Source organism: Bos grunniens, chromosome 4 (genome assembly GCF_055505025.1).
Source record: "Bos grunniens cultivar Pamir isolate PY7600 chromosome 4, Bosgru_T2T1.0, whole genome shotgun sequence".
Lineage (NCBI taxonomy): Eukaryota > Metazoa > Chordata > Mammalia > Artiodactyla > Bovidae > Bos > Bos grunniens.
Window position 1 is genome coordinate 91,329,298 of NC_141168.1, and position 26,515 is coordinate 91,355,812.

The 26,515-nt window shown below is 37.7% G+C and overlaps 1 pseudogene; it reads left to right on the forward strand.

The window, feature by feature from the left end:
- The window catches only part of LOC147374522 (large ribosomal subunit protein eL6 pseudogene), a 73,397-nt pseudogene extending 47,304 nt beyond the window's left edge, over nt 1–26,093 (forward strand).
- Nucleotides 26,094–26,515: the final 422 nt, after the last annotated feature.

Consider the following 26,515-nt stretch of genomic DNA (forward strand, 5'->3'; position numbering starts at 1 on the left):
CTTTTCCAGTCCCGTGGCCCCTGCTGAGTTTTCCAAATTTGCTGGCATATTGAGTGCAGCACTTTCACAGCATCATCTTTCAGGATCTGAAATAGCTCAACTGGAATTCCATCACCTCCACTAGCTTTGTTCGTAGTGATTCTTTCTTTTTTTTTTTTTTTTTGCAACAAACCCCCGTAGTGATGCTTTCTAAGGCCCACTTGACTTCACATTCCACGGTGTCTGGCTCTAGGTCAGTGATCACACCATCGTAGTTATCTGGGTCGTGAAGATCTTTTTTGAGCAGTTCTTCTGGGTATTCTTGCCACCTCTTCTTAATATCTTCTACTTCTGTTAGGTCCATACCATTTCTGTCCTTTATTGAGCCCATCTTTGCATGAAATGTTCCCTTGGTATCTAATTTTCTTGAAGAGATCTCTAGTCTTTCCCATTCTGTTGTTTTCCTCGATTTCTTTGCTTTGATTTCTGAGGAAGGCTTTCTTATCTCTTCTTGCTATTCTTTGGAACTCTGCATTCAGATGCTTATATCTTTCCTTTTTTCCATTGCTTTTTGCTTCTCTTCTTTTCACAGCTATTTGTAAGGCCTCCCCAGACAGCCATTTTGCTTTTTTGCATTTCTTTTCCATAGGGATGGTCTTGATCCCTGTCTCCTGTACAATGTCACAAACCTCAGTCCATAGTTCATCAGGCACTCTGTCTATCAGATCTAGGCCCTTAAATCTATTTCTCACTTCCACTGTATAATTATAAGGGATTTGATTTAGGTCATACCTGAATGGTTCAGTGGTTTTCCCTACTTTCTTCAAGTTAAGTATGAATTTGGTAACAAGGAGTTCATGATCTGAGCCACAGTCAGCTCCCGGTCTTGTTTTTGTTGACTGTGTAGAGCTTCTCCATTTTTTGCTGCAAAGAATGTAATCAATCTGATTTCGGTGTTGACCATCTGGTGATGTCCATGTGTAGAATCTTCTCTTGTGTTGTTGGAAGAGGGTGTTTGCTATGACCAGTGTGTTCTCTTGGGAAAACCCTATTAGCCTTTGCCCTGCTTCATTCCGTATTCCAAGGCCAAATTTGCCTGTTACTCCAGGTGTTTCTTGACTTCCTACTTTTGCATTCCAGTCCCCTATAATGAAAAGGACATCTTTTTTGGGTGTTAGTTCTAAAAGGTCTTGTAGGTCTTCATAGAACCATTTAACTTCAGCTTCTTCAGTGTTACTGGTTGGGGCATAGACTTGGATTACTGTGATAGTGAATGGTTTGCCTTGGAAATGAACAGGGATCATTCTGTCGTTTTTGAGATTGCATCCAAGTACTGCATTTCGGACTCTTTTGTTGACCATGATGGCTACTCCATTTCTTCTGAGGGATTCCTGTCCTCAGTAGTAGATATAATGGTCATCTGAGTTAAATTCACCCGTTCCAGTCCACTTTAGTTCGCTGATTCCTAGAATGTCGACGTTCATTCTTGCCATCTCCTGTTTGACCACTTCCAATTTGCCTTGCTTCATGGACCTAACATTCCAGGTTCCTGTGCAATATTGCTCTTTACAGCATCGGACCTTGCTTCTATCACCAGTCACATCCACAACTGGGTATGACAATAGAAAGTGATATTTTCCTTTGGGCTAAATTCAGGGGCCAGTAAGGAAGAAGAAGGAAGGAAAAACTTCCTTGTCCATATCCTTAAAGATAAATCACAGTACTTGCATGGATTTCACAGGGAAGAAAGATTCATGGTGAACCCATAATTTTAATTTGCTGGAAATAAGTGACGCTGGGAAAGATTAAAGGCAGGAGGATAAGGGGACGACAAAGGACGAGATGGTTGGATGGCATCACTGACTCAGTGGACATGAGTTTGAGCAACTTCTGGGTGATGGTGAAGGAAATGGAACCCTGCTGTACAGCAATCCATGGGATTGCAAAGAGTCGGACAGACTGAGTGACTGAGCAACAGAAAAATCAGTAGATCAATAAATAGGGCTTTGGCTTTCTATAAGAGTAGGAGAACTGAGAATAAAAGTAAATTTTCTTAACTTCTCAAGTACTGAATGAAATGTAGAAGAAAACAAATAATGAACCAGAAGGCACAGAGGTGAAGTTTTGTACACTGAGAAGTACATGCAACATACCATGACTTGAGCAACACTTGGAAATTCATTTATCTACAATTAACCTTTACTGTGCTTCTTACCTAAAGTTTCTTACAAGTTTTTGTTCAAATAATGAGCATTGTTATCATTGTTATTTATTTTTCTTTTCTTTCTTTTTTTCTTTTCACCATGAGCTAGTGGTGCATTCATATTAATAGGACTCTACCCCTGGCATTTACTGACTCATATGTGGAGAGGTCTAATACAACATCTTCTTGGATCATAGTAAAACTTCCTCCCCGTTATGGAATAGAGCAATTGATACAATGTCAAACACTCTGCTTCCTCTAATTAAGAAAACAGTGTAGAAAACCAGCACATATATTAGAGATAGAGTTAGAAGACTTTCTTAGACTCAACTTTGCGGCTTCACTCAAAAGTTACTTTCTCTCACAGCTCAAAAAGCAAAACAATATTTACTCCTAGGATTGTGAAGTTCAAGCATGATAATGTGTTTATGAAAGCATATCATATCAGAAAGGCTATAAACCATTAAGTATTATTGTAATAATATTTATTTATATACAGCTTTCAAATAACTCTCCACTTTAAGAAATGATCCAAAAAAAAAAAAAGTTTTCCTCTAGTAAAAATATCAGTGTCAAAATTAAACTTTCAAAAATACAGAGGAAATAGTTTTCACTGACTTTTGTAACAATAAAACAATATATTCACAGATTCTGGTTACTAGTAATTTTTTGTAGCCTAAATATTATGGATGTAAGTTTGCAAAATTAATCAGCAACTTTCAGATAAAAATGGCAATCTAAGAATATGTGCTTTGAAATGACAAAACAAAAAGCTATAAACAAGGGAGTAAATCTGTAACCACTCTAGGGCATAGTAGAGGGCCAACAGTCAAAAACTTCTGCAGATTAGAAAGGATTTGGATTTAGTTTCAAAAAGAAACCAGAGCAAATACATTCTCCAGTAGAGACAGGAAAGTTCTGCTAAAGAAAAGTAAAGGTTAATGGGTTTTTTCCCCCAGTGCATGCTAGAGAAATTTTAAGCTTGTAGTCACCAAGAACAAGATGGCATTTACTCTCTGGATCTCAAAATCCTGGGAGAACAGCATTATAGAAACATTGAGAATCTTCTAGGGGGAAGAAAAAAGGAGGATCCTATAGAAGCAGGGATGGAAAAAGATAAAAGCATGTTCAGAATGCCATTAAAGACTCAAGTAAAAGACAAGTAGAAAGGGCACAGTTTTTCAGCTTCTTTGCTGTTGACGTTTTGGACTGGGCGTGTTTCTGTTGTGGTGGGCTGTCTTGTCCATTGTAGGATTTTGCTAACACCTTTGAGCCATATTCACTAGATGCCAGGAGCTCCCCCACACCCACCACCCAACTGTAATAACCAACAATGTCCATAGACCTTGCCTTCAGATTAGATGTTAGATGTTTTTCTATTTCTTTAACATTTGTTAGATGTTGCTAGTTATTTATTGCAATATTATGATTTATAAAAAATATACATTTGGTCCAGATGACCAGAATATATATTTCTTCTTTGGTCTTTGTCCATAATTCCTTGCTTATAGCTCCCCAAACCCTTGGAATTTCCTTAGTGTTAAGAGTGATTAGGGTGTCTTTTGTTAAGAGTGATTAGAGTGTATTTTGATAAGCATCTTTTGATAGGTTGCCAAAGAAACCAGCCTTGTGTTTAGAGGGTGGTCCTCCCACCTCCGATCTCAGGGGAGGGGAAACAGGCTAGAGGTTGAATCAATCACCAGTGGCTAATGAGTTAATCAATTATGCTTATGTAATGAAGTTTCCATAAAAACCCAAAAGTAGAGGATTCAGAGAGTTTCCACATAAGAACACTTATATGTGCCTCAGTGCCAGGCCCCAAGCTCCACAAGGATAGAGGCACCTTTGTCTAAGGTTCTAATTTATCTGTGTTTCATTTGGCTGTTGATTACTATCCTTTAATATCCTTTGTAATAAATTGGTTATCTAGTGAGTAGGTGGGTTTTCCTGAGTTCTTGAGCTGTTCCAGTTGTTCTAGCAAATTAATCTAACCCAAGGAAGGGATCATGGGAATCTCTGAAGTACAGGTAACCTGGGCTTGCTATTGGTGTCTAAAGTAGAGGGTAGACTTGGAGTGTGCCTTTTACTTGTGTAATCTTGATTCAGTCTCTGAGTGGATAGTGTCAGAATTGAGTTGAACTCTCAGACATCTGGTTGATGTATGGGCTTCCTGTTGTGGCTTAGTGGTAAAGAATCCACCTGCAATGCAGAAGCCACAGGGAGACATGGGTTCAATCCCTGAGTCAGAAAGATCCCCTGGAGGAGGGCACGGCAACCCACTCTGGTATTCTTGCCTAGAGAATCCCATGGACAGGGGAGCCTGGAGGGCTACAGTTCATAGGGTCGCAGTGGAGACTACTGAAGTGACAGTAGGCACACATGCATGGGGATAAACAAACACAAACCTTGAAATTAAGTACAGGAGTCTAATGTATTACTCTTGATCATATTCTTGGTTTTTCTTAAATATTTTGTGATTTTTCATTATCTCTTCATACTTTTCACTGATTTACTAGGTTGGTTGGTAATCAGCTGACACAAATTTTGTCTACAATTCTATAAGTACATTTCCCCCGTTGGCCTCTCACCTGAGGGCTGTTATGGGCACTGTGTCAATGAGGGCAAAGTGTAGCCTTGCAGAGTTCCTCTATGGTAAACATAAAGTAGAGTGGAAGTCTTAAGGGTCTCACAATTAGTAAAAAAAAAAAAAAGGAGTTTAATCTGAATGTAGAGAGCTTCAGTATTTATCACTTGTAAGCAAGTTTCTTTCCTTTTTAAAGTTATTCTTCCTCATCCATTGTGGACTTTACTCTCCCCCTCCAACTTTTTTTTTTTTCAGGATTTCCATATCTGGCATGATACCCCACCCCATGAGTCCTATTAGAAAAGACTCTGCATTTTAATTTTAGAGCAGATTACAAACACTATCCCTACAGGCAAACAACTACTACTGGTAGCTCAGTGTGATGGAGCTGGGAGGAGGTATTTCTACTCCAGCTACCTAGTAAAGATACCTTTAATTAAATTATATTTACTTAATTAGTTCATATATAAATATATAGTATAATTAGTTATAAATTAATTTGGTTAATTGGATAATAGCTACTCAGTTCACTCCTCTTTCCTGTACTCATTCAATCCAAGATTGGAGTTTTTATGAGTCTCCATTAGAACGACAGTTCTCACCTCAGTAGTTTTTCCTTTGGACTGGGTTGCTCTATTTTGGTTTCTCTGTCAATTTTATTCCATCTCCTTTCTGTCTATAAAGCTCATTTTGCTTTTACAAACTGCTGAATGAATCCCATCTGCTCTCAGAGCTTGGACTCTACTACTTTCCTTCATTTCTAGTCTTCCAGTTATCTTCAAGTCCTCACCACCATGGATTTCTAGAAAATAGAAAGTACAAAATAAATAAATTACCAGACAATCAGCATCTGAAGAAAAATAAAATAAAAATAAAGAACCCCAAAAAATCAAAGAAAGTGCCCAAATTCCAAAGCCAAATAAACATACTTGCAATAATAGGAATGTTTAAACAAGACATAAAATCAATGTATATTCCCCAGACCATTTATATCAAGGTGAAAAAGTTATTTCTTTAATTTCTTTAGAATAAGCACTATAACTTGAATGTCCGAGGAAGAGAGAAACTGGTTAAATTATATTAGACTCTTGATATTCTTTAAGTTACAATTGAAAATGAGTTCTACGAAGTTTCTATTATCTTGAGAGACTGTGATTTTTTTGTAGTTTGTTCTCTCCTGGATAATTTGATTGGTAGTAGATATGGTTTGCTAATTATTGGCTGCATCCAACTAGAGACATTATTTGCCAGCAAAGGTCCATCTAGCCAAGGCTATGGTTTTTCCAGTGGTCATGTATGGATGTGAGAGTTGAACTGTGAAGAAAGCTGAGCACCAAAGAATTGATGCTTTTGAACTGTGGTGTTGGAGAAGACTCTTGAGAGTCCCTTGGACTGCAAGGAGATCAAACCAGTCCATTCTAAATCCTGGGTATTCTTTGGAAGGACTGATGCTAAAGCTGAAACTCCAGTACTTTGGCCAGCTCATGCGAAGAGCTGACTCATTGGAAAAGACTCTGATGCTGGGAGGGATTGGGGGCAGGAGGAGAAGGGGACGGCAGAGGATGAGATGGCTGGATGGCATCACTGATTTGATGGACGTGAGTCTGAGTGAACTCTGGGAGTTGGTGATGGACAGGGAGGCCTGGCGTGCTGCGATTCATGGGGTCGCAAAGAGTCGGACACGACCGAGCGACTGAAATGAACTGAACTGAACTGAAGTGCTTTTAGGTTGCCCATTGCTTTCTTTTTTATTAACTCATTTGTTACTATAGACAGAACTTAAGGGTAGGGTAGGCAAATAGTAAGTAAACTTTATTAGATTTTACACATGAGGAAATAAATTATTCTATATTACAAAGTATTCCAAGGTATATATTTAGCAAATTATAGTAGACATGCTAGTTATTTTCTACCTACTCACAGCTCCAGTTGATGATTCTATTTTACTACAGTCATAGTTGGCTGACCAGTTGTTTATGATAATCTGCAGTTACAGACAGACTCTGGGAAGAGTAAAAGAGAGGGATAATCAATTAGAAGTTTGGAGTTAAAGTACCGAGGAACCTGGGTCAGTCAGAATTCAGCCCAGAATTTATTGGTGATTATACAGAGCTGGACTTTTAGCCATGTTAGGCTGTGGTAAAGATAGGTAAGCAGAGGAAGATGATAAAAATATTACAGATTGAACATATTCATATAATAAAATAAATACTTAGTGTACACAGTTGTGAAAGAGGGAGTAATTTTGGTTTCTAATCTTGTAAGCCCAGCTATATTTCATTTCTGTCTTAGTATTCTGAGATATTTCATATTGTCTAATTGACCTATTTTTGAATTTTGTTAGTTTGAATATGATTTGCTTCTTGCAAATAAAGGAACCTGGTTGGCAGCAATGATCCGATTATCCAATGCTAGTAACAGCATCACTTGTTAAGTATTGGTGATGAAGGTGATGAATACAACCAATATAACATATTAAAAGGGAGCAATGAGATGACCAATAGATTCAAGAAATTAAACCTGGCAGACAGAGTGCCTGAAGAACTATGGATAAAGGTTTGTAACATTGTCCAAAGGCAGTGACCAAAACCATTTCAAAGAAAAAAGAAGTGCAAGAAGGCAGAGTGGTAGTCCGAGGAAGCTTTACAAATAGCTGAGGAAAGAAGAGAAGCAAAAAGCAATGGAGAAAGGAAAAGATATACTCAACTGAATGTAGAGTTCCAGAGAATAGCAAGAAGAGATAAGAAGACCTTCTCTAGTGAGCAATGCAAAGAAACAGAGGGAAAAATTACATGGGAAAGACTAGATATCTCTTCAAGAAAATTGGAGATATCAAGGGAATATTTCATGCAAGAATGGGCATGATAAAGGACAGAAACTGTAAGGACCAAACAGAAGCAAAAGAGTTTAAGAAGAGGTGGCAAGAATACCCAGAAGAACTATACAAAAAAGGTATAATGACCAGGATGACCACAATGGTGTGGTCACTCACCTAGAGCCAGACATCCTGGAGTGTGAAGGCAAGGGGGCATTAGGAAGCATTACTGCAAACTAAGCTAGTGGAGGTAATGGAATTCCAGCTGAGCTATTTCAAATCCTAAAAGATGATGCCAATGAAGTGCTGCATTCAATATATCAGCAAATTTGGAAAACTCAGCAGTGGCCACAGGACTGGAAAAGTCAGTTTTCATCCCAATCCCAAAGAAAGGCAATGCCAGAGAATGTTCAAACTACGGTACAATTGCACTAATTTAACATGCTAACAAGGTAGAGTTCAAGCTAGACTTCAGTAGTACATGAACTGAGAACTTCCAGATGTACAAGGTGGGTTTAGAAAAGGCAGAGAAACCAGTGATTAAATTGTCAATATTCCTGTTGGATCATAGAGAAAGCAAGGGACTTCTAGAAAAATGTCTACTCCTGCTTTATTAATTATTCTAAAGCCTTTGACTGTGTGGATCACAATGAACTGTGGAAAGTTGTTAAAGAGATGGGAATACCAGATGGCTTTACCTGTCTCCTGAGAAACCTGCATGTGGGTGAAGAAGCAACAGTTAGAACCAGACATGGAACAACGGACTGGCTCAAAAATGAGAAAGGAGTACATTAAGGCAATATATTGTCACCCTGCTTATTTAACTTCTATGCAGAGTACATCCTGTGAAATGTAGGACTGGCTGAATCACAAGCTGGAATCAAGGTTGCCTGGAGAAATATCAACAATCTCAGATATGGAGATGATACCACTCTAATGGCAGAAAGTGAAGAGGATCTAAAGAGCCTCTTGAGAGTGAAAGAGGAGTGAAAAAGCTGGCTTAAAAGTCAATATTCAAAAAGCTAAGATCATGATCATCCCATCACTTCATGGCAAATAGAAGGGGAAAAAGTGGAAACAGTGATGGATTTTATTTTCTTGGTCTTCAAAATCAGTGTGGATGGTGACTGCAACCATGAAATTAAAAAACACTTGCTCCATGGAAGAAAAGCTATGACAAACCTAGACAGCATATTAAGAAGCAGAGACATTTCTTTGCTGACAAAGGTCCGTCTAGTCAATGCTATGGTTTTTCCAATAGTCATGTAAGGATGTGAGAGTTGGACCATAAAGAAGACTGAGCACCGAAGAATTGATGCTTTCAAATAAATAAATAAGTAAGGGACTTCCTTGGTGGTCTAGTGGTTAAGAATTTGCCTTACAAAGCAGGGGATTCAGATTTAATCCTTAGTTAGGGAACCAAGATTCCACATGCTACAGAGCCCCTTATCCAAGTGCTGCACTACTGAGCCTGCATACTCTGGAGCTTGAGTGCCGCAACTAGAGTCTGTGTGTTGCAACTAAGAACCACAACTAAGACTCAACATAGCCAACTAAATAATATTTTTTTTAAAAAGAAAATAATATTTAACTGGATCCAACAATAAAAGCAAGGCTATGTATTAAAAAATCCACTCAGTCGTGTCCGACTCTTTGCGATCCCATGGACTGTAGCCTACCAGGCTCCTCCGTCCCTGGGATTCTCCAGGCAGTAATACTGGAGTGGGTTGCCATTTCCTTCTCCAGGAGATCTTCCCAACCCAGGGATCGAACCTGGGTCTCCTGTATTGCAGGCAGACGCTTTACTTACCATCTGAGCCACCAAGGAAGTCCAAAAAAAAAAAAATCCACAAGGGATATCATATTTTTTATTTCTCTTTTATTGTTTCCTGTTTTACCCATGAAGAAATGGGTAAGTTATGGAGCTGTTATATATGTTTCAGTATATATTCTTTGAAATTATGTTTTAGAAAATTATACATACAACCCTCATAATAAAATGAGGATTGTCTTGAATGTTGAAAAGCAAAAATTTCCTCTCTCAGAACATGTAGAAAATTTTAGCAACTATTATTGATGAAACATGCCTATATCACTGAAACCAAGTCCACCTGAAACTGAGTTCCCAGCTGAGTTTATGATTAATCTCTATCCAAAACTTAATTCACTGTCCTGTCTTGCCTGTTCCCCTCTGGATTGAGGATTAACAAGGAGAAGGGAGTGGTACTAAAACCAGTCAAGACATTGTGAGGTCTTCCCAGGTATAAAAGCTCCTCCTGTCCCACATTCCTTGTTTGGAGACAAAAAAAATAAGTCTTCCTAGTCCTTCTTTGAGTTCCAAAGAGCAGGCTCAAGCACTTAATAATTAGAACACTAGAGTCACAGAACTCCTAATTCCTCCTGAAGGGATAAAGATGGCAATCTGATGAATATTTTTGAGCTGTTCTGTAGAAACTAAGATTCCACCCATATGGAAGATGGTCATTACATACTGACCACAAGCGCTTAGACCCCTTAGTGCTTGGAACCAGAAGGCTGAGATTCCCAGAACATCACCCCATTACCTCACCACCAACCAGAAGAAAGTCCATGAGCTGGTTACATATCCTCCAACCCTCTACCCTAACACTGTCTTTAAAAACCATAGCCTGAAAGCCATTGGGGAGTTTGAGTCTTTCGAACATGAGCATTCTTCTTGCTTGGCGCCCTGCAAATAAAGACTTCACAACCACACGTGTGTGCTAGTCGTGTCCAGCTCTTTGTGACCCCATGGACTGTAGTCCACTTGAAACCCTTACTTTGTTGCCAACACCTACTTTCAATTTGGCTTTGTGTTTTGGGCACTGGAGCCCTTAATCCATAACATCACCAATAAGCAAATCATGCACAAAGCTAACAGCACTTCAAGTACACACATAAGTTTATTTAGTGATTTGATTTCCTGTCCCTTTCTTGGAATACATTGGTTTCAACCTCTGGATTTTCCCTAAGATTCCTCCACCATGTGTTTAGACATCTTTTGGTAAAAAGTTGTTGGCTATTTTTAAAGGAATATGTTTACAAGAGTAAGATTGAGTAAATGCATATCAGTGAGGGCAGAAAAATTTGTAATCTTGGGGGAAAAAAAAGATTTTATCTATACATTAGATTTAGATTTACCAATCTGAGTCCTTTTGAGAACTTTTACTCTGTGATATGAATGAAACTAGTTTGGGTTTTGAGACTCACAGTGTAAGTACCTCCCTTTCCTTCCTGATATTTGTGTTGAAGATGAAAAGCCTTGGGTGAGATGTGGTACCTTACCCAGCTCTGGCTTCTTGATCTGTAAGACAGTAACTTTATTGTCCATCATTCTTGAGTTCTCTTTTTAGGTATTAACATAAAACCACTTAAAATCAATGTATTTCTTAAATCCTGAAAACTATAATGAAAATAAGTGGGCAAAAATAACTAACAAAACATGAATATAGAATAAAAGAAACAAGTAAAGGAATGATTATTATGTTTAAATGACCTTATCAATGAAGTTACCATTGCTTCTCTGTAGTCAAGGCAAATACTGAACTATAATTGTTTACATACAATTGCCATTATTATTAGTGTATTAAACACCTAGTTTTTCAGGACATGTAATCCATACCCACTCCCTGCTGGAAGCACTTGAAAAATTATCAAGAAGATATTTATTTGGGGAACACAAATGGAATATGTATCTTTTTGTGTGTGATTTTAGTAATTTAATAATATAGTCTTTGATAAAAAACTTGGAACTTTAAGTTATATTTTCAACCTGTAAAGAAACTTATACAGGACACTTGTTTATTACAATTTGCAAATATTTAAAATTTCAGAAACAATCTAAGTTTAAAATAAGTTCAGTGGAAACACATTATATGTTCGTGGGAGATTGTTTCTCACCATGATCACAGCGGCCCTGCTCCTGTGTACTCTTTTGCAGTGCGACTTTGGCCCTTCACACATCAAAAGATAGAGTCTACACACTTTTTCCTTGACTTTGGCCTTTTGATTTATTTTGGCCAATAGGATGCAACTTTTAAGCCCAGTACTTAAGAGAACTTGTGGATTCTTTTTCATTCATTTAGAAGACAATCACCATCTAGAGAAGTTGAAGATACTCTATGTGAAAGGGATGTGGAAAGAGGCCCTTGAGGATAAAGGCCAAACAGAAGAGAAAAGGAGGTGTCTTAGCTGAAGCCAGCGGCAACTATGAAGATGTAAATGAAGACATCTTGGATGTGCTAGCCCTAACTGAATTGCCAGCTGAATGTAGCTACCTGAATGATCCCAGTCAAAACTAAGTGGAGCAGAAAATCAACCCATAGAATTGAAAGAAATAAAATATCATAGTTGTGTAACTAACTTTTAGGATGGCTTATTTTTTGCAGATATAGATAACTTACATGGGTTTTTTGTAAACATTTTTCCCCAGCATTTGATTGGTTTTTTCATCCTGTTAACCTGTCTTTTGCATAGCATAAAATTTGAATTTTTATGAAGTTCAGCTTATCAATTCTTTCTTCATGAATCATGCCTTTGTGTATGTCTAAAAAGTCATCATCAAACCCAAGATTATCTAGATTTTCTGTTATGATATCTCTAAGGAGTTTTGTAGCTTTGTGTTTTACATTTAGGTTTATAATCCATTTTGAGTTAATTTTTGTGAAGGGTGTAAGATCTGTATCTAGATTCATTTGTGTGTCTTTGTGTGTCTTTGTGTATGGATGTACAGTTAGCTGTTCCAACATCAGTTGTTGAAAAGACTACCTTTTCTCCATTGTATCCTGAAAGAGACTATGTTTGAATTAAAAAACAGTACGACAAACAAAACAGTTAAACTTTCTGTGGTGATGGTATGAGGAAATATATGTATACATATTTTTCTAGCTTGTTACTATGTAAATGCTTCCTTATTATAAATGTGTACAATCAATAAAGTACCAACTTCTGAAGATATATCTAAAGAACAGCAGACAGACACAGATAACCACTGGGCTATACTTACAGGATATCCAGTGAAATTTTCATGATGATAGTTCCTGAGTCTCTTCAGTGTAACACAAATTAAATCTTGTCATTTGTGTGAGTTAAGAGATAGAAGCTATAAATGGAAATATCCTAGAGATTTTTCAATCTTTAATTTCTCCTTTATTTTGTTAAGCAATGAAGAGCTTTCTAGATTTCCCCACCTTGGCAGTGTTCTCAATTTTGTTCCCAACCCTGAAGAAGGCAATTAAGAAACCCATGGGGCTCCCCATGGAGGGAATGTGAGCTGAGATCCCCAACAGAAATGGGGACATTCATTGGGAATTCACCCCCTTCCAAGGGAGTGTCCCTTTCCACCTGGGGAATACCTGGGGTGTTACTCGCCCAATTCTAAACCAATTGGGTGTATGTGGATATACATAAGGTTTTCTTGAAATTGTGATGGTGGCTAACTGCTCCACATTACCAAAGTCTGCTTATGACTTCAGATGACAAAGTTCCTGGTGGTAGAGTTGACTAGTATTTATTTTCTCCTTCCGCCCTACGGTTGTGAGACATGAAGTGCCCAGCTTTGGTCTACCTCTTAGTTTCCACTTCCTCAAAGACTCAAGAAAGAAAAAAAGAAGAAAAAAAGGATGGAAGGAAGGAAGGGATAAAGAAAGTTAATAATCAGTGAGTAGGGAGATGATGAGCAATCTGAGTTCATATGTATGTTTAGATTTTGTCTGCTAGGCTGCCTCTAACTTGTCAAGTTATTATGGTTTCTTTGCCAAATCCCCAAAATATGAATTAAAAATAGCATGTTGCTTTAATGTGCATTATTGCTGAGTTGTTTGTGGCTTCATCGTGAAAGTCTGGTTTCAAAAACAGTATGAAAGCAAGGGTTCTCAGCAGGATTGTGAGTTTTCATTTAAAAACCAGAAATGGAAACAAGGAAGAATAACACACCACAGAAGAAAAATGAAACCACTATATACAGTATGACCTAGCCAAAAACAAAAGTAGAAATGCGTTTTCTAATTTGTCAGAGGCTTAAGAGACATACAGCAAGTGTATTTTTGACCCCAAATTAGCTGAATTTCTTCTTGTTTCAGGTTTAAAAATGAAATATTTTCTCACAGATCTGGTTTAGAGTTCTTGAAACTGATAAATGCTGTATGTTTTGTATTCATTTGGCAGATAAATAGGCACATTCCTAAGTATCTGTGTAAACAAAATTATTCAACTAAAAATTCCCTGTGCGCTAGAGTACCATTTCTTTAGATGTTTTTCCCTTTGAAGTAAAATGTTGGGAAGAGAATGCCATTGATAGAACTATCACTATAAATAACTCATTGTTGCGTATTTGTAAGTTTAAAGTTCTTAGCCTTATGACTGTATGTTTTATGCATATTCTTGTAGCTACCAAATAATGAATATAGCATAGTAAGTCCTTGGTATAAGAAAATTTGATTTTTTGAGAGTAGACAATAGTTTGGATTTTCCCATATGACAATACTTTTATAAAACTTTTAATTTAGATATTGTTTCACACTTCCAAGTATTGTAATAGTAGTGCAAAATTTACAAATTGTTTATGTTTTGCCCTATTTATAACTTTCTCTTGCTTCTGTTTCTGTGTGTGTGTATAGATATATACATATACATACACATATAAATAAACACACATATGAATTTATATGCATACATACATGTATATACTCTTTATGTGTGTGTATATTTGTATAAGTATGTATGTATATGTATATATATAATATATGTAAGAAGATGTAAGAGTTGTTGTCAAGTGTATATAGGATTGCTATATGGAAAAATTCAAATTATGTTCTGTGGCTTGTAGTGATCAGATAAACATATTGTGTACAACTTTGAGGTAGGCTTTCATCTCCGACTCAATGAACATGAACTAGAGCAAATTCCAGGAGATAGTGGAGGACAGAGGAGCCTGGCGTGCTGCAACCCATGAAATTGTAAGGAGTCTGACATGATTTTGCAACTTAGCAACTGAACAACAAAGGCTTTGCTTTAATATAAGGAAGAATTTTTCAGCATCTCAATTGACATAGATATGATACTTTGTTGACAGATAAATGCCTCTCTTACTAGATGCTGAGGCATAATTCATTTTTATTGAGGATATGTAACAGAAGAATTAGATATTTTCTAAATTCCTATAGTGACAGGAAAGAAAACCATTTAAATTTACAAAAAAGCCTCTTAGTTTTTGACTTAAGAGTTCAATTTGTGGAGAAGTGGGGTAGATATCTTATGTGACACTCTGTGTTTTAAATTTATATGAGAAAGTGGCAAATACAATGGAAACCAATGATTGTCAATAATAATATTACTTTCCAAAACACCTTCAGATCATGATATGGAGTTAGTATAAACTCTTACATCTGTCACACCTCTGAAGGGAAAAAAAATATTTATAAGTACTGTCTTAAAGAATTATAAGTTCCTAAAATTTAAACAAAAAATAAATCAGTACTTAGCAGAGAGCTAAGAAAAGAGTAAGTTATTTATAAATAATGGTTGAAATAAAAATGAATTAATCACATTAGTAAGTTTTAGTGTTAAATGGATTTTGTAGTATTTTAAATGTTTTTAAATGGATAATCCATGTTTGGTTTTTTACACTAACGCTCTATTAATTAGAACATTTGATTACCTTATTCTTGAAACATGCCAGATAAAGCTAACTTAGCTCCTCTTTTTTAAATCTGCCAAAAAAATTATCTACCAAACTAACATCTGTTTTGCATTATAGTGTGGCTCACTCTCTTTCTGAGCCTGTGCCCTCAATATGCACAGAGTCAAGAACTCATACTAGTACACGCCATTGTTATATTTTGCCTATGCCATATTTATACATATATGTATATACATGTATAGCTGCATATGCAAATACTTGTAAATATTTATGTGTATCTATATTTAATACAGAGAGAGAAGGGTTGTTATTAGCTGGATCTTCTAAGATAATAAGACTTGACAGTTGCTGAGTATTTACTGAGTGCTAGGCTGCAGTCCACGGGGTCGCTAAGAGTCGGACACAACTGAGCAACTTAACTTTGACTTTTCACTTTGATGCATTGGAGAAGGTAATGGCAACCCACTCCAGTGTTCTTGCCTGGAGAATCCCAGGGATGGAGAGCCTGGTGGGCTGCCGTCTATGGGGTTGCACAGAGTCAGACACGACTGAAGCGACTTAGCAGCAGCAGCAGCAGCAAGCAATATGTCAAGTGCTTTAAATGCTTTTCTTTCTAAATGTTCATAAATGTTTGAAATCCTATTGTTACCATCATTTGAAAGATCTCAATATGTAGTAGAAGTTAGGTTCACAGTGTGAACTTCTGGCTATTCACAGTGTGATTCTGGCTATTCTTAACCATTGTACCTTATGACCCACACAAAGACAGTCTTCACCATTTCCATACCTAGACACAGATTCATGTCTCCATATCACAGTATGCTCCTATGTTTATCTATTTCTATGTCTGTCAAGAGTAGTAGTTGTCTAATGGGGGCAATTTTGCCCCTCTGATATAATCAGCAATATCTGGAGACTATTTTCATTATTATATCTGAGAGGGTATTACTGGCAGAGTCCAAGGATATTGTGATTGTCCTAAAATACACAGACTAGCTCCCCACCCTGATACACACACAGCAAAGAATTTCCTGACCCAATATGTTAATAGTGACAAGATTGAGAAACCTTCAACTGGAGAGATAAATATTTGAAGAGAAATGTAAATGTTTATATGTGTATTTTTACATAATTATGTTTATTTAGAGGACTCTTTGAGTTGTTAGAAGACAATGGCCTTTAAAATGTTTTAGAATTCTCTGAACAGGTTATTTTGACCCATAAAACACATAATTTTATTTCTAATTCAGAGAACAATATTGCCTTGTTATCCCTGATACTGAACTGTGTTAAATGTCCCAAATATCTTGACTTAGTGTTGTCGACTATGCTCATTAAAAACATAAAGAAAGCCAAAAAACTTCAAGCATGTACAAGAAACCTGTCATGAATTGGTCTTTATCTTAGTCTATATGGTATCATTTGACCTATATTGTGTTGAGAATGAGGCAAAATAGCCAGCAGTAAATAAGTCTTTTCTACACAGTCATTTACTGCTTTTAAATGGTTTGAGGCTATCTCCATTCCCTTAGTTGGCTACAGCAGACCACATTTCACAATTCAAAAGACCAAGTCATCATCAAACTGCAGTGCCCTCTGGCCTGTTAAATTTCTAGTAATGTAAATTTTCTTAAATCAGGTTTAGTTCTCAATTTGCAGTGTGAGTCATCAACAACCATAAACAACTCTGAAGGAAGAGTTATTGAGAATCAAAAAAAGAACTAAGAAGTACGGAAAAGGTATATATGAGTATAAATTGATGCATATGCAGTAGTCAAAATTTTATGTTTTCCTCTATAAATATGGCAATTTCACATAGTTAGACCTAAATTAGTTTTGGTACTTGTACATATAAGGCACAGTGGCTCTGCAATTAACTTGTTAGTTGTTCAGATTGTGGTTCTACATCTTATTGCTTCTGAACTTGAGACTATTGTATAAGCTGTTTAAATCTCAGTGCCCAGAGCCTTCAGTTTGCACATTTATTGAATAAGAATATTTTATTTGTCTTTACAGCAGCAGGGAACTTACCTAATTTTTCATAGTTCCATTCCCATTCATTAGACAATGTTGACCAGAGTGGTTGTGGTCTATATATTTTGAACATTTGTTGAATGAATGAATGCATGAAAAATAATAGCATTTATCTCATGGAATTGTTATGAAGCTTCGATGAAATTATGTATGTTAAAGTCCTCAGTATATTTAGTAAATGTTAAATGTTAGCTGTGATTATTATTAATTCAAACAAACAAACAAAAAAGACTCCAGATAAATTTCAGAAGTTTATTTATTATTTTTCATGTATTTTCATCTTCACTTTGAAAATACATTTTTTGGTTCATTTTCATTAGTTTAAACTTCTCTTTGATCCTGGTGAATTTGTGTGTCAGAATCTCATACCACACTTTGAGAAATGTGGCCCTAATTCTTTTGTGCATATCAGTTCAGTTCAGTTCAGTCGCTCAGTCATGTCCGACTCTTTGCGACTCCATGACTCGCAGCACGCCAGGCCTCCCTGTCCATCACCAACTCCCAAGAGTTCACTCAAACTCATGTCAATCGAGTCGGTGATGCCATCCAGCCATCTTATCCTCTGTTGTCCCCTTCTCCTCCTGCCCCCAATCCCTCCCAGCATCAGAGTCTTTTCTAATGAGTCAGCTCTTTGCATGAGGTGGCCAAAGCATATAGCACTGTGTAAATTGTTTAGTAAATGAATAAATAAATAAGTTCACTTCCCCTTTTCTCTTTAGTATTTCTACTCTAGACTGTGGGAGATTAAATTTTCTTCAAAAATATCTGTAACTAGGCAGGTTTCCATTGCAAATAGACACAGTTCCAAGAAACCATCTAGTATCTTAAGGTTTTAGCCACATTCTCTCTTACAAAGAGTCCCATGTTCCTTGGCCACAATGGCCACATCAATCTTCTTGAACAATGTTTATCTTGGGCAGTATCACATCTCTTTGTGCATAATGTAAGGGTGATGATGGCATTGCAGTATTCACTGATTCATAACTTGTTTAAAACTGGTATTCCCTGTGGTAGACTAGGGAGTATTTTTCAAGCTTTTGAGAAAACAAAGCAGTTGGGGCTTCCCCAGTGGCTCAGATGGTAAAGAATTGGCCTGCAATGCAGGAGACCTGGGTTTGATCCCTGGGTTGGGAAGATCCTCTGGAAGAGGGTATGGCAACTCACTCAAGTATTCTTGCCTGAATAATCCCCATGGACAAAGAAGCCTGGTGGGCTACAGTCCATGGGGATGCAAAGAGTAGGACATGACTGAGCAACTAAGCACAGCACATTAATGAATCAACTCTCAAAATTTTAACTCACCTTTACTATTGCTTTATCTTGTTTCACTGAAGTTGTTTTTAATACAAAATTCCATATCCTGCAGCCACCCCTGGACCATTTAAAAGAGTGGTTAGTATTCAGAGTTGTCTAGTTTCATAATCATTTGTAGAATTTAAAATAATTCACTTGCTAGGCTCAACCCAATAGAAACTGTAGGTATAGGAATCAGTAGGTATAGGAAGGGGGTCCAAGTATCTCTATATAGACGGCATGTTGCTGTTGTTCAGTTGCCAAGTCGTGTCTGACTCTTTGCGACCCCATGGACTTCAGCACGCATCAGGCTTCTCTGTCTTTCATTATCTCCTGGACTTTGCTCAAATTCATGTCCATTGAGTCAATTGTCTCATCCTCTATCGCCCACTTCTCCTGCCCTCAATCTGGATGGTATAACATCTTTGTTTTAATCTTTTCCTAGAACAGGGCTTCATTAAACTTAAGCTGAATACTAATTACCTGTGGAACTTATTAACGACATGGATACCCAGGCCCTATCTTCACTGAGCCTAATGAAGTATTTCCAAGATAAAGCAGCCAAATCTGCATTTTAAGTAAGTGTCCTGGTCAACTTGTGTTCCACATTCTCTTAGCACATTTTAAAAAATGTGGTCCTAAATTTTTGCACATGTAGCACTTTGCAGATTGTTGGATGAATGAGTGAATACACGCACTGTTAAAACTGTTGTGAGACTTAAAAGGGGTATTGTAGATAGTGTGCTAATTAAATACACTAAATGTTCATTGTTAGCTCTCATTATGATTTATATGTAAAAGCATAGATCCAGATGCTTGGAACCTTTTTTCTTTCTCCATGTTTATCATTATTATTCTCATCAGTTTTACCCTTCAAGTCTAGTAAGTCAAAATCAACCAAATAATTACATAAATTATTATTTGACTCATTATGATAATGCAATAAGTTAATCATTTAAGATACTATAGTAATGAATAAAGGAGCAGGGCTAAATGAATCTCTAAGGATTTGGGGAGGTTTTCTAGAGAAAAAAAAGTATTTTTTGAACTAGAACTTGATATGATAAATAGGAATAAGCAAGGTGAAAAAGTAAAGGAAGAGTCTGAAGTGGCAGGGACACTACAGGCAAAATCCATTTCTTAGTAGAATTGCTTGGAGATGGACAAGAGAGGATGAAGGCCACAAGGAGACTGTTGCATTAATCCATGTAAGGAATGATGGGGACCTGGACTAGGAGGCAGCAGTATTGTGGGTATAATGTGGAGAGATTAATAAACCATATGGTTTTCAGTGATGTATTAGCTGAGGGCAGTGGATGAGGAAATAAAGGTGTTGGGTTGATTTCTACATTTCTGGCATAAACCGATGAGTACTGGTTCTAAACAACATATAATCACCTGGAAGCTTTAAAAAAAAAAAAAAAAGCCCATACCTGGATCCCACTTCTAGATATTCTACATTTGGGTGGGGCTCAGGCATAGATGGTCACTAATAGGAGCTACTTGTTTTCTGATAGTGCAGTATTTGCTAGATTAAAAACTGGAACACACTGAGGAAAGTACAAAAGTTGTCCTTTACTGAATCAGATAACATTTTCTTTACTTAGTTCTCAAGAAAATGATATTTTTCCATATGTTGAATATGGATAGCCATTCCCTTCTCCAGGGATATATATATGTATATACACACACCATAAATATATTAATATATTTGAAAAATATCCTTTAGAAAAGAAAAATTTTTATTTAGTTAATAGGCACATAGGCCAGTTATGTTTATTGCCCCTCAGCTCCAAATTCGCCCTTTTTTTCCTTCTACTCTGTGATAAAAGTGGGCCTGGTTGAACACTGAAATACAAAGTGTTGGGGGGACAGTAGAGGAGAGAGTGGCCTTCTTCCAGGTTCAGTTCAATTCAGTCGCTCAGTTGTGTCCGACTCTTTGCAACCCCATGAATCACAGCACACCAGGCCTCCCTGTCCATCACCAACTCCCAGAGTTCACTCAGACTCACGTCCATCGAGTCAGTGATGCCATCCAGCCATCTCATCCTCTGTCATCCCCTTCTCCTCCTGCCCCCAATCCCTCCCAGCATCAGAGTCTTTTCCAATGAGTCAACTCTTCACATGAGGTGGCCAAAGTACTGGAGTTTCAGCTTTAGCATCATTCCTTCCAAAGAAATCCCAGAGCTGATCTCCTTCAGAATGGACTGGTTGGATCTCCTTGCAGTCCAAGGGACTCTCAAGAGTCTTCTCCAACACCACAGTTCAAAAGCATCAATTCTTCGGTGCTCAACTTTCTTCACAGTCCAACTCTCACATCCATACATGACCACAGGAAAAACCATAGCCTTGACTAGACGGACCTTTGTTGGCAAAGTAATGTCTCTGCTTTTGAATATGCTGTCTAGGTTGGTCATAACTTTCCTTCCAAGGAGTAAGCGTCTTTTAATTTCATGGCTGCAGTCACCATCTGCAGTGATTTTGGAGCCAAAAAAAATAAAGTCTGACACTGTTTCCACTGTTTCCCCATCTATTTCCCATGAAGTGATGGGACAAGATGCCATGATCTTCGTTTTCTGAATGTTGAGTTTTAAGCCAACTTTTTCACTCTCCTCTTTTACCTTCATCAAGAGGCTTTTTAGTTCCTCTTCACTTTCTGCCATAAGGGTGGTGACATCTGCATATCTGAGGTTATTGATATTTCTCCTGGCAATCCTGATTTCAGCTTGTGTTTCTTCCAGTCCAGCATTTCTTGTGATGTACTCTGCATATAAGTTAAATAAGCAGGGTGACGATATACAGCCTTGACGTACTCCTTTTCCTATTTGGAACCAGGTGTACTCATTTAGTCAAACTCCTGAAGAGTGAATTGGCTTTTTTCAGTGGTGTTCTAGCATCAAACAGCAAGTGGCACCTCCCCAACCTCCCTCCACACCAACCCCATCTTGGGTGGTTTCCAGCAGTAAGTTCGATAGCACTCCTAGGGGCAGCTAGCAAGTGCTATGGATTTGCCAGCTTGTTTCCCAGTGAATCATCAGTAACCCTTTCTCACAGCCCTGCTACTTCCAGGTGACTTTCTATGAGTCCAGATAGAACCCAAACTGGCTTTCCAGTGAGTCAGTAATAACCTAAACTTGTAGCTTCTCAGCTACCCTCTTTGGGTTGGAATAACCCAGCCAACTTTTCCAACAGCCAGTGGGATTCAACGGTACCCTCTGTAGTGAGATCTGAGTCCTGGCTTTGGGGAAGGATTCTTTCCCTCCAAGTTTGTACTTTCCTTGAGTACTCTCCCTTGGTAGCACTTGAGTATCCCTTAGAGTCCACATACTCACCCCCTGACCTTTAATCAATTCCCTATTACTTCAGTCTTCTGTTGCTATTTCTTTATACTAAATTTTCCATCTTTCAAATACTGTGTAGTTTCTGTCTTCTGATTGGGAAGTAACTAATACTCTAGAGAACTAAGAAAAAACATTTTATCTGGTAGGCAAATTCAGTTTTTGCAAGTACAAAGAGTCCAGGAATTGAATAGACTTTTGGAAAAGACTTAAAATGAAATTACTGAATCATTTTCTACTTCTGAATATGATCCCTTTGGTACATGAGAGTACTTCTGGGAATTATTGTGAATAATAACAGTGGGGCAGAGAAAGCATTCGTAATTCTCTCAGTACCTAGAGATAGCAAGGACACACGTGGAAGTTTCTAGCTTTGGTCTTTTGTATTGAAAATCTTGTTTGAGTTCTGCTTTATCTCTTAGTTCTTCGCATATTGGCCAGAGTTCTTTGTATCATTCCATGAGAATATTATGACATCTTTCCTTCTCTCCTGGTCCATCTCTGTGTAGGAAAGAGACTAATCTGTAGTTGGGAGAGACTGTTTTCCAAAAGTCCATCTCCATGCACTCCCACCCAAAAGCAAAGTCAGTGGTGAGGAGCCTTGTTAGATGAAGACTAAGGTTTGCTTTATTCCCCTTCTCTTCTTTTCTATTGTGAGCTGCCTTCTTTCAAGTCCTTCACTTTATTCCCTGTAGTCTCTCTAGTTAGGTACTTCTTTCAAAACCTATTATTCAAAGGATATCTGTCAAACTTTCTCCTGTTTATTTGTCAAACCATCAGGTATTTCTTTTATCTGTAGTATCTACTCTAGATTATCAGCATTTAAATCTTCAGGTTAAGATTTCTTTGAATGTGATCAGTATACAATGTATTGGATTGGCAGAAAAGTTCCTTTGGGTTTTTCCGTAACGTTGTTCAGAAAAAAACCTGAACAAACTTTTTGGCCAAGCCAATATAAAAATGTAGATTCCTGGATCCTATTCTAGAATTACTGAATCAGAATCCTGAGAGAGCCAGGACTCAGAATAATGGATTTCTAATAATGTTTCTTCCATCCTAAAATGCTAGCCTCATTAATAATAGTTTACAGTGTTGCTCCCAATAGATATTTGCATATCAGTGTGGTGCTTCTAGCTGTGAAAGCCATTTTCCATTGAGTCTAGTACAGATTAGAACAGAGTACAAACCTGGACATTATGTTATTAGGGACCTTGGAGCCTTTGCATGAAGGTTGACTACAGACTCCTTTAGTGCTGGAGGCTAAAGTCCCTAGGCTCAAAGGGTTGTGAAGGGTGGGGTTCACACTGAGCTGCTGAAAGAAATTTTGGGGTTGTTTATTTCCATTCCAGGCAGCACAAATGTCTATAGAGCAGTGGAATAATGATGGAAGTTGTTGATACTGAGGAGATCCAGAAGCTGTAAGGCCACAATGTTGATGGGCTTTCTATGGAAACAGAGAGTGTCCAGGATAGATAGGATGTGGAAATGAATAGAGAATTCAGACACAGGGGTAACTGTATTTAGTTATGTCTGCATGGGGAAGTGGATGTGGAACACAAGATGGACAGATACTTAGTGTTCCTCTAACTCCCACAACTCCCAGAAATGTCACAGTAATTGAATAATGCTTTATCAAAAATAAATTATTTGGAAATGTCCTGTAACTTCTGTACAAGTATTGTACTGTGGAGTCAAGTGGTTGCCAAATATAGCAGCACATCACAATCATCTCAAGTGCTAACTTAAAAATGTGGATTATTGGATCTCACTCCACTTTTTTCTTTATTTATTTTTAATTGAAGGATAGTTAAAATATTGTGTTGGTTTCTGCCAAAAATCAACTTGGATCAGCCATAGATATACATATGTCCCCTTCTTCTTGTGCCTCCCTCCCACCTCCCACCCCATCCCAGCCCTCTAGGTTGTAACAGCATCTGGGGCTTCTCATTATGGTGGCTTCTTCTTTTGTTGCAAAGCATGGGCTCTGGGGCACACATGCTTCAATAGTTGCAGCAAATGAACTCAGTAGTTGCGACTCCCAGGCTCTAGAGCACAGGCTCAATAGTTGTGACCCACAGGCTTAGTTGCTCCTTGGCATGTGGGATCTTCCCGATCAGGGGTCAAACCCCTGTCTCCTACATTGACAGGTGGATTCTTTACCACTGAGCCACCAGGGAAGCCTGGAATATTTATTTTTATAAGCTCTCTGGATGATAATTATTCAGTTAGCTAGAAATGTAATGAATAAATGAATGAGTTCAAGGAAATGGGTTAACTTGGCTATTTGCAGTCCTGGACTATTTAGCAACCTAAAATTACCCTTTATCTACCCATACATTGGACAATTCATTTGCTACTCTGATTAGAGGAATGATTCCCAATAAATCATTGAAATTCTTTAATTATTAGTCATTTCCTCTTTCTTTTGAGGTTTTTAATCCCTCATTCATTGAACCAATCCATATTGAAGACTTTTTGTTCAAGTTTCTCTGTCACCTCATACCAGTACTTTGCAGAGGAATGAGAGTGAGAGATGTTGGAAAAGTGCTTTTGTTTTGACTAGTACTGTACAAGTAGCTGCTGAAATCTTTTTATCTTTCTTTTGAAATGGATTCTGTCTCTAGAAAGTTTGTCTCATTCTGCCTTGCTTTTTATTCCCCCTGTGCTACAATTATTTCATAAAAGTGGCACTAAATTAAAAGGATTCCCTCTTGTGGCAAGTCATTCAACTATTACTCAGTTCTTATCATCTCAGTGTAATTTTAACTGTTAGGAAGTATTGGTGCGAGTCTTAGTCTGCCATTTACTGGTTATTTGACCTTGGCCAACAAACTTAACCTGTCTGATTTAACATTATCATCATAAGAACAAAATGTTTGCCAACTTCCCTGTTAATGTACAGGCTTATTTTGTGCGATCCAAAATACACTGTGTAAACTGTGAAATAAAGTAATATTAGTTGGTGAGATTGAGAATAATGGTTAGCAATTTTCAGCAGGAATCTCTGCTTTGGGGGGAAGCGAGTTCTATTGTTGTTTTTCCTTCTTTCTGTCCCATGTATCTTTTTTTTTTTTCCAAACTCAAACTAGAAGTTCTTTGATGACTTGTGATCTGAGCCCTGGTGACTCAGACAGTAAAGAATCTGACTGTAAGGCAGGAGACATGGGTTCTATCCCTGGGTTGGGAAGATCCCCTGGAAAAGGGCATGGTGACACACTCCAGTATTCTTGCCTGGAGAATCTCCGGGGATGAAGGAGCCTGGTGGGCTGCAGTCTATGGGGTCGAAAAGAGTTGGACATGACTGAGCAACTAAGCACAGCACATTAATGAATCAACTCTCAAAACTTTACACTCACCTTTACTGTTGACTTACCTTGTTTCACTGAAGTTGTTTTTAATAGAAAATTTCATATCCTGCAGCCACCCCTGGATCATCTAAAAGAGTGGTTAGTATTCAGAGGTGTCGAGTTTCACAGGATTCAACTGAGTGACTAAGCATAGCACAGCACAGAAATTCTTCAAAGTTTTATGCCATACAATGTCATGGTAGAGTTAGGCATGTTATTTAAATTATGTAAATTCTCACTCTCTTTCTTAAGCTATATATAAAAGTCATAGGTACTCTTCCCAGTTGGTAATAACAAGAATGATGGAACTTGAGTAATTAAACTTCACAAAACACCTAAACATTATCCTCCTGAAGATGTTCCTGGAAAGCTATTGGGCCACAGCTAACAAAAATCTCTTCAGTCAGCATGAGAGAAAATTCTGAGTTAGCATCACTCTTGTGACCATTTTGACCATCCTTACAGCAATGAGAGTGATTTTCCTGAAGAAACTGGATAGTGACCTGCTGCTTGTGACTGGACCTCTGATCTTCAATCTAGTTTCTCTGCAAAGAACACACCAGAAATTTGTCATCACCACCTTCATCAGTGGTGTGAAAAGCCCAAAGCATCTCACTCATGCTTACTTCAAAGAAGAAGAAACTTCTTAAGCTCAGGCACCAGGAAGACAAGATCCCCACAGAGAAGGAGAAATAAGAGTTTACCGAGCAGCTCCAGGCTAATCAGAAGGCCGTGGACTCGAAAATTCTGCCAAAAACCAAAGGTGTTTCTCAGCTCCAGGGCTATCTCTGCTCTGCATTTTGTCTCCCAAATGGAGTTTATTCTCACAAATTGGTGTTCTAAATTTCTTACATAAACCTAATAAAATAACTGATACATAAAAAAAAACACTGGAATATAATATCCGGCAGATTCATTCATTTTTTTTTTCTTTAATGGAATAAGAAAGAAGTCTCAGAAAAGGAAGTTAGGTGGAATGCCTTTGTGACTCAAGAGCTTAATAGTTTAAGGGAACATGTGAGAAATCTTTCAATCAACAGGACTTTCCATGATTACCACTCATGGAAAAGATGCTTCATCCTATTTCTCTAAACAGATGCCCTGCTGTCCCCTCTGTATCATCGGTCCCAGGCACTTTGAGTTCATAGAAGCTTTCCTGATAGATATTGTCATCATTCCATGGAAATAGGCATGACTGTGTGGGAGAAGATCATAAGTGATGTAAAATGTGAATAAGCGGCAGCATCTTTATTGTTGGGTGTATC